We start from the raw sequence: 12,812 nt of genomic DNA, 5'->3' as shown, positions 1-12,812 counted from the left end.
ATGTTCTGTTATTTGTCTGTTTATCTTTTTTCATTGTAAGCCATGGCGTTGTCAGTTTATTTTCGATCTATGAGTTTGACTGTCCCTCTTATTTTTCGCCCCTCGTTTATTGACTTACTAGGACAAAATACTTTGTGATGCAATGACCTTTATGGCTAATACTATTTTAGTGTTAATCTACCTATAAATTAAAATGTTGGTCTTTTAGTTAACTAATGAGATGTTTTAACAAATTTAGTATCGATGTATGTATAGGCAATAGATAAAGTTAATGTATACATACTAGACAAAGAAAGAAAATAATAATAAAAAAAACCAACAATATCATAATATTTAAAAAGGCAACCATCTTTTTACGTCGATTTGGCGGTAGAAATCTACAAACTTAACTTACTATTTTATGAACAGACTCCGCGTTAAACAATTCAGGCTACTACACTCATGTGACAACTATCTTCTGTTGCCTCCGTTCCATACAGACATTACACTGGTATGTTTTTGCAGACCTCACAATTAATTATTAAAATGAAAGACTTATAGTTAACAATAGAATAAGAAACACGTAAATCCATTTAGTTTTGAACATTTTGTTAAATGTGGTTTACCACAGCTGACACTTCCGTAAACAAGTTATACAACGTACAATGTCAGTATCAAACCATATGTGTTCTTTTTTTCTACTATGTCACAAACGTACGCAGTAGCCTTATTGTCGCCATCATTGATACACTGTAATACTTCTCAAAATTAAATACAAACACCAGTTATATCTGATTACAGCTTTAAATCAAACAACATCATTAAGAAAAGTTTAAAAGTGTGTGTCAATGTATTAAAAGCTGGTCACAGTCAAAGATACATGTACAACATTTGATTCGAGAAGAAAGAAAGCATCTTATAGTCAGTCTTAACATTTACTAATGTATATTTTAGAACACGAATTCAAGTATGACTTATGCACGTTGTCATTATAATACTTCTTTCTAAATGAACAAACCCTACATGCTACATTTTTTACTACATTCAGAACCAAGTTACCAAGCGAAATAAACTGTATGTTGTACGTATCAAAGAATGCACAACAGTTATAACCGGGATTTCTATTGTTATCTTTTAACCATTTCAACTTGTCTAAAGCATGTGCGTTTACATATATAAACATGATAAACGCAATAAAGATATGAATTTAAACACGATTCTCCAATTCAAAATATTCAATAAGTTATTCCATTTAACTGATGTAATGTCATAGTTTTTTGCAATCTTATAAATGAAAAATGCAGAAACTCTAGTAGCTATTGTTTTGGGCAAATTATAACTTATCAATAAATTATTTTCTTAAATTTCAAATAAAATCAAGAAATGAAATTAGAAGGCAATGATAAAAAGACTATTCATATGTATGCCTATGGATATTTTTATAGGAAATGCGTTCTCAGTTTTAACCTTTTTACCATGTAAGCATTAGCAATTCGCCGTTTCAGAATCTAATGCATCCTGGGTAATATTTTCAAAAGCGTACACCAAAGTGTTTTGATTGGTTTAATACGTTATAAACAATGGAAATTCAACCAATGACGTAACGTTATTTTCACTTTGGGGTACGAACAATGAAATTACCCATGATGCTTTAGATTCTGAAACGGCCAATTATTTTGATAGACATTTGCGTATTCATACATTGAAGTGTATTTGTTTATGTTTTACCTTATCCTCTCAAATTTGAAATCCTTGATTTGTAATTGTATGCATAACGAAATGATATATCTAAACAATTATACCTACAAAACATCAACAACTTACAAAAATGATAACTGCTGGTTGAAGTTTGCAAAAAATGCTAAATATGTTGTGATAAAGTAAAGTAACAAAAATACTGAACTCCAAAGAAAATATAAACGGAAATTCCCTAGGCAAATGGGAAAATCAAAGCTCAAAAACATCAAACGACTGATAAGCATCTGTAATACTCGTGTCTTGGTATACTCATTTTCTTTAGTAAAATTGAATAACAATCGCATAAAATTATATTATATTGTCAACGCTGTGTTAAAATGCCAACCATTATAAATAATAATAAGCAAATTTGTCATCAAAGATAAACAAAAATAAATATTTCGACAAAGCACGTAAGCAGAAACGCAAGAATACAAAAAAAGTAAACACAGCACATTAACACAATGCCGGATGTGCAAATGCGGAGCCACGTGAAGTGGATCCTACTATAATAGACTACAAAAGTTTTAATTTACCGATGATATTGTATTTGTATCTGACCTTTTTTGATAATTTTAAATGCGCATGTTACAAAAGGATGTTTTATATTAAATATATAAACTTTTGAACACATAAGGAACTTAAGTATAAAATGTATTAATTTTATATATATCAAAACAACATTTTCTAAGTTCGGAATTGTTACGGACAACCGCAAAGCAGGATACTGAAACAAATGGTTTGCATTTGTCAGATGTCATTTGCGTCGCAATTTTGAATAAAAGGTGACCCACAAACGAAATTTTTTAATAACTCGTATATACCGTATCTGTTGGACTTGGTTATGTAGGTAATTTACATTATATTATCTGAAGACTAAACACAAATGTGTGAGTTGTGTAGATGAATTCTTTTTTAAAAATCTGTATAGTCCGCTTATAGTATTCATAATTTAATTCACATCAAGAATAAATTAACATAGCATTTGAAAATATTTCGGTATGTGCTTCAACAATGATTACATTATTATTACTGTTCACATTTTGTGTGTGAAAACAGTTTAATGAAAAAAACAACGACATGTAATTTAATATTTTATCTTTTAAGCTCAGTCTTCCTAAATTTGAAAAAAAACCATAAGGGGAGGATTGGGATCCCTCTAATATGAATAACCCCGCCTCGTGCACATTCTTACATATATCTAGCATTCTTAAAACTATTACTGATATTTTGATGAAGCGGGATTTGCAATATTAGTATTTTCAAAACTCTGTTCGAGAAACATTTCCCGATTTTAGATTTTTGATACACGTCAAACTTTATTACACGCAAATCCTTATAAAAAAACCCAGAAATTATTAAAAGTGTTTGGCAATATCGTTACAGAAGCTATTTTATGTATCATAATATTTGAATCAATGTTTACAAACAAATCAATATCTTATTCTCATTCTTATAATTTTTCGATACAGTTGTTTCAACCAGATCTTCACTTTAAAAAAAATAGATCCCTTCAAAACAAGACTTTTTTTAATAGCAACACTAGCCATATTTGTATGTTTTTTTACAAGAGTATATTCAAGAGACGAATGAAGATTTCTGTGTGTTTTGTCGCCTGCATGTTGATTATGTCAGTTGGAGGTAAGATTAACACACAACATTGCTAATTATGAAGCCTGAAGGTAACATTTGTGTTCTTTTTTTCTATTGACCCAGATATATATGAATAGATTACTTAAAAACATTTAATCGTCGTTTTATATTTTACATACAGAAATATGATTTCTGTGTTTGCAGATATAGTTGTATATCTATATACAAATATTTGATTACACTTGATGCATTACAATACAAAATATATAAGATATATGTTATACTTAATTATATCAGAAAAACAACAACAATTACTATAGAACAAACGAAGACATCACTTGGTATATTATAATATTGATAAAAAAAGAATACACATATATGTGCATGAACTTGAAATACTTGAAATTATTTTGCAGTGTATAGTGAATATGTTGCATATTTAGAATAACAAGTCAAATTTCCTTTAACATGTTCACAACGCTTTACTTATGGAGCCTGAACGGATGATACTACATGAATTGATCACGATTTAAGAATATAAACAACAATTTTTCTTTCTTGCAGTCACCATGGCAAAGGACGATATGCTGGAAGACAATGGACTTATTCATAAGTAATTTGGTTAAAATATTTGGTCCCGTATTGTTATATTTTATAGATTCAATTGAGTGTACTTATTTACAAATCAAATAACGGTTGAGTGTCTCGGTTTTATCATCGTAATTAAAAAATTATGAGCAATGATCCTAGGAAAACAATCTCCATTAAGATTATTAAAAATGGTTGTTTTATAGATTGTTTTACATAACCATCAAATGGAGAAGATGGAACTATACTTCATTCATATTGAGCTTGAGATAGTATTATGTGCAAGAAAAAACATTTACAAAAATTTATTCATTGTTTATTGCATACAAAAGATGTCCATCAAGTACATTATAAAAAGCAAAACCAAAACCAACCAAGTTATTCAACATGCAGCGTTGATATTCTTTAAAAGCTCGCCTTTAATTCGTAGGAAAAAGGAAAAACATTTGCATAAGTTAATTGAAAAAAGGGAAAGTTGTTAAGTTTTAATAACCAAAAAAAAAAGTTCGAAGAACGACTGATCATTTTCTAAAAAAAATAAAATAAAAAAAAAATGATAAAATTGCAGAGAGGTAAAATTACATTATCATGGTTATTAGTAGATCCTGGTTTAGAATGCTTTCGTATTGATAATATCCAATAAAAATCTTCTACAACCACTTGATTACAGGCTTCTGACTTGGAATAAATATAACCACAATTTTGCGGAATTTCACAGGATTGCGGGGATGGATTTATTATTTTAATTGCAGAAGGTCAATAAATGTTCGTCAATATTATTCAAATGTCTGTGTATGCAATAAACTTATGTGAAAGACTTTGAACACTATTTTATCTATTAAGTCTTTTAAAAATATTGATGATATTTATTCGTCTATGCCTCGTCAAAAGTTATGTGATCACTCAAGTGATATTCAGCCCTATCATAATATGCTACAAGTGTTGTACGACGTTTACATTGTTCGAGCTACCCTTCATATACAAGTATTGTTCTTACATTTGTTGACATCACATTAGCAATATAAATTTACACTTAGAGATGTCCACCAATTAATAAAAAAACTAAAAAAATGTATAATACTGTGTTTTCTTATAATGTTTATAGAATATCAATTTAGAGTTTTTTTTCTTTTAGTCGTATAAAAAGATATTCATGTTGGCCTAGAAAATGTTATACGAGGCTTGACTGCTGTTCTAGCCATTTGTGTATTTCTGGAAGGTGCACAGGAAGAAAGGGTTAGTTCATCTTTTTAAAGGAAGCCGTACAGATTAAAGAAAACATTGATATTTCTAATGTACTTGATGAACATCTTTTGTATGCAATATACAATGAATAAATTTTTGTAAATGTTTTTTCTTGCACATAATACTATCTCAAGCTCAATATGAATGAAGTATAGTTCCATCTATTATTGAGGCTAATCTGAGATTTGTCTCCAAATTCATGACAACATAAATAGGAAACAATATAAAAAATAAAATATATTTAAGTAATTTCAGTGCTTACGAACAAAATGTTTTAATGCAATAAATCTGTACAAGGAACAGAAAAAAAGCTTTGGATAGCAGCTTATAAACTCAAATAATAAAATTAATTGATGATATTTGAGAGACTGGACGACATATAATGAGCATACACAATGTACACTATGTAAATATTTTATCGAAATCGACCTGGAAGCACTAACATGAGCAAGTTGACCGAACAATGCGGTAAAATTTTACATTTTGCACATCCAAATAAACGTACATGTTTGGCAAAACTTTCATGGCGGTCGGCAGAGGACCGGTAATGACCATGTTTCTATTTCCCAATCTCCCTTGGGGTCTGATGAATTGAAACAAGCTGAATAAAGAAACAAAGCATTTATCGTCTTCTTTTTTTAACAATAGAAAGAAACGAAATGGTAAAATAAATATATCAAATGAAACCAAGTTTTCTAATACACATATAAATATACTTGGAATGTTTCGAAATTATATCACATTATTTTACAATATGGATTTTATACGGGAATTTATACTAATCAGAACACTGGTCCGTATTTCTTTCAACAAAGCGTTAAACCAATATCATAAATACTCTTATAATATTTGCAATAGTAAAATTTAAACGGCCCAAAATTGAGAGGTAAATGAAGGATAGGCTTTGAAGACAATATGGTGACCAATAGCTGTTAATTCCTGTGATATTTGATTTTTTGTGTGGATAGTTGTCGCATTGGCACATCTTTTATTTATTAAACACCTATGTACTTATCACGTCCGGAGTATTTGTCTTAATTTATCTTCTTCATAAACAATATAGGAAAAATGACATCGATCTGGTTTTGTTGAGGATCATTCGATATTACCGGAAAGGGGACAGGAGGGAGGACTTTTCATTGACGTAATATTTATCTGTGTGTAGCATTGTCATTTGTTTTTGAGAAGTTACATGTATACAATAGTTAGTTCAGCCTTATGTTCTAGGTTAGAATATTGATTTCGAAATTCCAGACTCCTTCATTACTTTCACAACTTTTAAAAAAAAAATTAAGAAGACTAAGCCCAATGTATTTAGTCCGCCATTTGGTTATTTATAAACGTAAACTTCGTTTGTTTTATTATGATCTATTATGTTTTACTTTGGAAACACAATATACCTTTTTTTCGCTATTTTGTGCTGTTTTCCTTTTATCTATTTTTGTGATAATTTTCATATCATGCTTCTCGCTTGAGATGGAAAAATTATTGCTAGAAACTAAGGAGGCCACGTGGCGTTGCTAAGGAAATTGACATGAAATTGACAACGTCGTAATAGGTAAATTAGTGATACACAGATAACCATTGGTCATCTCAACTGTACCAGCTCAGATTATCATTGGTCATCTCAACTGTACCAGCTCAAGCGAGAAAATCAATCTCGTTGAGATAATCAACGATAATCTATAAGTATCAATATTGATTGATATCATAATCAAAATGTGTGATTAATTTTCAATCGGGTAAATCATTACAAAACTTTTATGTTCTGCCTCCCCACTGTAAATATAACATTGTAATTAACAAAACTAAGCATTTTATTCATTATCCTCCTGCAGATAACGTAAGAGGTGGTATATTTAAGGAGATTGACGTACAATTTTCTTTACGGCATTGTACATGTGTGCTTTTGAGCGTATGATCGTAACATACAATCAAACTATTGAATGCAATAAATATGTACAAAGAACATAAAAAAGGTTGGAAATACCCATTTGACGGCATGGGACATCAACGTATGAAACTTAAATATTAGGATTTAATGATGTTATTAATAATTAAGATAATTGAACGCCTTTTATGTTATCATTATATGTAAATATTTTTGTCGAATATTTTATCGAAATCGACTGATAGCACTTAGATCAGCATGCTGACCGGACTATGGTGTAAAATTTTATATTTTGCGTATCCAAACAAACGTCCTACTTTGGCAACACTTTTTTCAAAATAGCCTGTAATTCTGTTTACCTTTTGATTACATTCTAATTACAATGAAAACAAATCTAAAACTGTGAATATGGTCAATAATTGAACTTTTTTGTTATTCATATTTAATAAATATTTTACGTGTTAATTTTTTTTTAACAATTATGTTTATAATAAATTTGTTTACTTCAGTAATATATAAACTGTTACAGAAAACTCAACATAAGCCTAGGCAAAAAAATATAATACAATTATATGTCTCTGGCCTTAGAAAATGTATTCACAGTTAAAAGATGTACATATATATATATACACATGGAAAAAAGTATTGCAACACCTTGATTTTTTAAAACTTGAAAAATCAGCCTTTTTTTTGGGTTGAAATATAATAAAATATGTATATAATTTTATTGAAACATAGTTTATGATGACATTATCATTGAAACAAACAAAACAAAATTTGAAAAAAAATGATTTATATAACCACAATTTTAATAACAAAATGAATTGTTAATTGTACAAAAAAATGCATTCTACAACTTTTACTATAGTCAATGTGAGACATTTCAAAATTAATCTTCAGATGACTGTTCACATCATGGTTGATCGTTATACGCCAAAGAGTTAGTACTTTGTGCGCAGCCTCCATTCAAACGGATAAACGCATCTAAACGTCTTCTGATTTCTGCCATAAATCGACTAATTTGTTGCTAAGGTAGCAGCAACCATTTCTGATGAAGGACATTGTTTATTGCAGGATGTGTTTGAACTGGGGAATCCTTTCGCGCACTTTCCGCCCAATAGTGTCCCAAATATGCTCGATATGGTTCTAATCAGGGCTACGATCGGGCCAAAGAAGATGAACCGAATTCAATTTGAACATTGGATCATCCTCCACAAAGCTAATTTTCAACTTTGGCGAGCTCAGCACTACATTGGATACGGGAAACTGTGTGTCTGTTCGTAAGCAAAGGTTTCCTAAATGGTCTTATCGCACGATAACCAGTAGCGATGAGTCGATCTCGAACAGTTCTTGTTTAAATGCTCCTTTATGGCCACCACTCTCTTTTTAGGATTGTCTTGTATGCAATGGGTTTCCTTCTGACCAACCTTCATTATGCTTGTTTTTCCCTAGCAAATGGTATAAGGGGTCTTCATTATCTCGGAAGGTCTTTAATAGCGTTAATTGCAATTTCAATTGGGTGTTGCAATACTTTTTTCCATGTGTATATTTGATAATAACTGTTACATGCAAGTAAAACTATTCTTTATAAACCCTGAATTATATTCTTTTGTCATTCTTGTGATTTTTGACAATTTTGAATTGACAGGTGTAGGAGATCAATTAAGGTTTGTTTTTATTTGAAACTACCTATTCAGCATAGCTGTCGGGTAATATATATATGATAAAAGATAAGGCAGATATGTGAAAAGTAGAAGGTTCACGAATGGTTAAAATTGGCCCTAAATGTTTTATGTTTTTTTACAAATTACAAATTTTACAAAAAAATACTAGTGGTAATACCATTTAGACAAAAAAAATATTTTTTGCACCTTCTTTGAAAATTTTTAAAGTTATGACCCCTTTTACACGTTATTTGTATTGCAAGGTCAATTTTGGTAAAACAAATATCTCGGATTTTAATTGTTTTTGGAATGATTAACATTGGCCTTCATCCACGATCCAAAAAGTTTTTATATTGAGAAACTCTATATTGAAATTGGAATCTTTTAGTTACAAAAAAATTTAGATCGTAGGCGGAGGTCAAGGTGTTTCTAATGCTTTTAGGTCTGATTATTGCGCAAAATCACAATATTTTGACAAAATGTCTAAAGTGGGCTTACTTTTGAGAATAGTATGTACTTTGATGAACATAACTGATTTATTTAACATTTTGGCTTTTGAAATAGACCCATTTCTCAACCAAATTGTGAACTTTTGGTTGTTTTATGATAATTTGATATTTTAGACAATTTGTGCTATAAGTGATCATTCTAATTAGCACAAACTAAATTAAAAGGTGGACAAATACATGAACATTGTTTAAAATAACCAGATTTTGGTATATATTCGGACTGGACATGTAAAATGCAATGATTTTTAGTACTTATCTTTTGTTCTCAATTTGATTTAACAATTAAAACTTTACATGGTCTTTAACTATTTACTTTATTTCCTCCATATTTAAACTTCCATTAATTCAAGTTCAATTCTGTGTTGGTCTTAGCATTATGTATTCGGGTTTAGTTTTCTGTAATTAGATAATACTTCAGTTTCATTATGTATATCTCTTTCATATTCATTTGATAAAATTTACTGTTTGCAATAGCATGAATTGTCCTAAATAATAAGGATGTTCTAATTCCAAGCATAAAAACAAAGCCGTATTTGGCACAACCTTTTTCAACTTTTGATCTTCAGTGCTGTACAACTTTGTACTTTTTCACTTTCGATCTTTTATATCTTGGCGTCACTGGTGAGTCTTGTGTGGACGAGGCGCTTTTTTGACGTATTGAATTTTAAACCTTGTTTCTTTGTCTAATATGTTCTCCTATTTATTTGTATTGTAGTCTTGTACTATTATGTTGTCATTTCAATGTTATATTTAACTTTGCCTTTAAAGTGCGAGGTTTGACATTCCACAAAACCAGGTTCAACCCACCATTTTTATTCCCTTTTAAAAATATCCTGTACCAAGTCAGGAAGATGGCCATTGTTATATTATTGTTTGTTTCTGTGTGTGTTGCATTTTAATGTTGTGTCGTTTGTTTTTCTCTTATTTTTGAGATATTAAGATAATACGTGGCACAGTACTTGTTTATCCCAAATTCATGTATTTGGTTTAGATGTTATATTTGTTATTCCCGTGGGATTTTGTCTGATGCTTGGTCCGTTTCTGTGAGTGTTGCGTTTCGGTGTTATGTCGTTGTTCTCCTCTTATATTTAATGCGTTTGCCTCGGTTTTAGTTTGTTATCCCGATTTTGTTTTTTGTCCATGGATTTATGCGTTTTGAACAGCGGTATACTACTGTTGCCTTAATCCATTAACTGCACCTTGAAATACATATACAGTTTTGAAGAGGTCAGCAGAAAAAAATCAAATTCTTAATAAACCTTTATTCAATTGGAGTCAACACAATTCAGAGATCAAGTATGATAAAGTGAAATGGGTCATCACCAGTGACACAATGTTCATGTATATATGTAGTGAACTTTTATGATTTATTAAATAGATGAAGTTTGAAGTTATCATTTTATAATATTAAAAAAAATACTATGGTTATATTAAACTTTATTCATTCACATTATTCAAAATAGTTTTTTTTAATACATTGTAATCAGATGTAATCTTGATTACTTTGCCAATGTATCATTAATTTAATCAGATAACTTCAAAAATGATGTATAAGTTACTTTAATGTAATCGTACAAATGACAAAGTAATTGTAATTTAATCAATTATCATGATTATATTGATAGTAACTGGACCAATCTCTGCTGATTATGGTTAATATTTGACCTAGCTCTTAGCATTTCTTCAATCATGTTACAGTACATACGTATACCTGTGTCCCTTTCATAAGTAGTGCACTACTTTGATGTTACAGACCTCACAATAAATCATAGTATATGTTTAGATAAAGTATTGTCATCATCAGGATAACAATAACACCAGAAACAAATAAACAAAACTTTAATTTTCCTATGGGGGCTAAACGAACTGTCAGTGTCAAACATTATTTATTCTGTCGTTTTACTATTTCATCAACATATGCAGTAGCATATGAAGGGCTAAACGCCACTATAAAATATAGATATTGATACCTTGCAAAATTTTTAAATATTGCAATAAATAAGCAATTTACATTTTTTTCTTAAGCTTGAGATACAACAATATCTTTACATGCAGTTTACATAAACTTATCATAAATACCAGGACTAAATTTAGTCTACAAAAGACTCATCAGTGACGTTCAAATCCCCGAAAAGTTTAAAAGGCCAAGTAAAGTGCGAAGTTGAAGAGCATTGAGGACCAAATTCCAGTATTTCAAAAAATTCAAAAATTTGTAAACAGCAAATTTATGAATATAACCATATTACAAGTGTTTATCAATATATTGATATGTAGACACTAAACCTACACATGAATTGCCATTGATTTGGTTATATTTATAAATTTACTGTTACAAATTTTAGAATTTTTTGAAATACTAAGGCTTTTCTACCTCAGGCATAGATTAACTTATCTGTATTTGGCAAAACTTTTATGAATTGTGGTTCTGAAGGCTCTTCAACTTCGAACTTTATTTGGCATTTTACACTTTTTTGGGTGCGAGCGTCACTGATAGTCTTTAGTAGACGAAACGCTCGTCTGGCGTATATACTAAATTTAGTCCTTGTATCTAAGATGAGTTTTTCTACAGTAAAACAGGGAATAAAAGTAAGAAATGAATGTGTTTTTTTCCTGTTTGTTGTAAATATATTCAGTTTAAGCATATAATCATGCATATTTTGAAACACGAATTAAAACATTATCTGTAAATGTTCCAATTGTACTATTGAATATTTTTCAATTTATAAACACTAGCTAATTTTTTGAACTATATTACCAAGCAAATAAGGAAATATAAAAAGTAATCACTGCGGTTTCGTTTGGTTGTTTATGAACCATGTCAAAAAGAATACAGCATACGCGTATACATTTGTATTATATATTTAGAAGTTAATGGAGCAGTTTTATACTGCTGTTTGATCCGTATCGCTCAACTTTGATGCAGACCCTTTGACACAACCTTCTTTCCATCTTCATTACACCCCTTCTCGAAAATATAAAAAAAGCACAAAAAATTAAGTTTTGTTTTCTTCCATTATTCATGAATTGAACGGCATTTGTTTTAATGACGTCATTGTTTCATATGTGACGTCACAGACGTCGAGCATTCATATTTTCTAGCATTTAAACTGAAATTATACAACAGACTACGGGAGTCAAGCATATCAAGAAGGTAAATCTTTAAATTCTGATATTACAAAAATGCACATTTTACTCACCAGTCATACACTAGTCTTTTGTTCATTTTTAAATTATGCTTGTTATTTACTTGTTGGTTTATTTTAACTATTTTTTCATGAATAGGTTTTGATCCAGAATGGGTTTTATAAAGCACAACAACACTAAAGTAGGACACAAAGAACTTCATATAAGCAAATCACAAATAAACAAAAAAAATCTATGGACAACATGACGCAAATTGTTAACCCAGGTCCATCATATGAATACTTATTATAAGCAGCTTCTCTATACGATGAGACTGTACAAACAACGCGCAAAATAACTCTGAAGATAACACAAGTGTTTTGTACCAATAAACTGTTCTTATAGACTCCATACATAAATATATGATAAAACGTATAACACATGACAACATCCGTATCACAAGCCGTATCACCCTCGACCAAA

General features: G+C 30.0%; 1 long non-coding RNA gene across 1 annotated transcript; it reads left to right on the top strand.

Moving 5' to 3' along the window:
- Positions 1 to 3,287: 3,287 nt before the first annotated feature.
- Positions 3,288 to 5,155, top strand: LOC134684039 (uncharacterized). The gene is made up of 3 exons (XR_010101148.1): positions 3,288 to 3,357; positions 3,874 to 3,922; positions 5,033 to 5,155. It is a non-coding gene; the product is annotated as an uncharacterized LOC134684039 (long non-coding RNA).
- Positions 5,156 to 12,812: the final 7,657 nt, after the last annotated feature.

Source organism: Mytilus trossulus, chromosome 9 (genome assembly GCF_036588685.1).
Source record: "Mytilus trossulus isolate FHL-02 chromosome 9, PNRI_Mtr1.1.1.hap1, whole genome shotgun sequence".
Taxonomy (NCBI): domain Eukaryota; kingdom Metazoa; phylum Mollusca; class Bivalvia; order Mytilida; family Mytilidae; genus Mytilus; species Mytilus trossulus.
The sequence above is the reverse complement of the archived record's forward strand: the minus strand, read 5'-3'. Positions and strand labels throughout refer to the sequence as shown.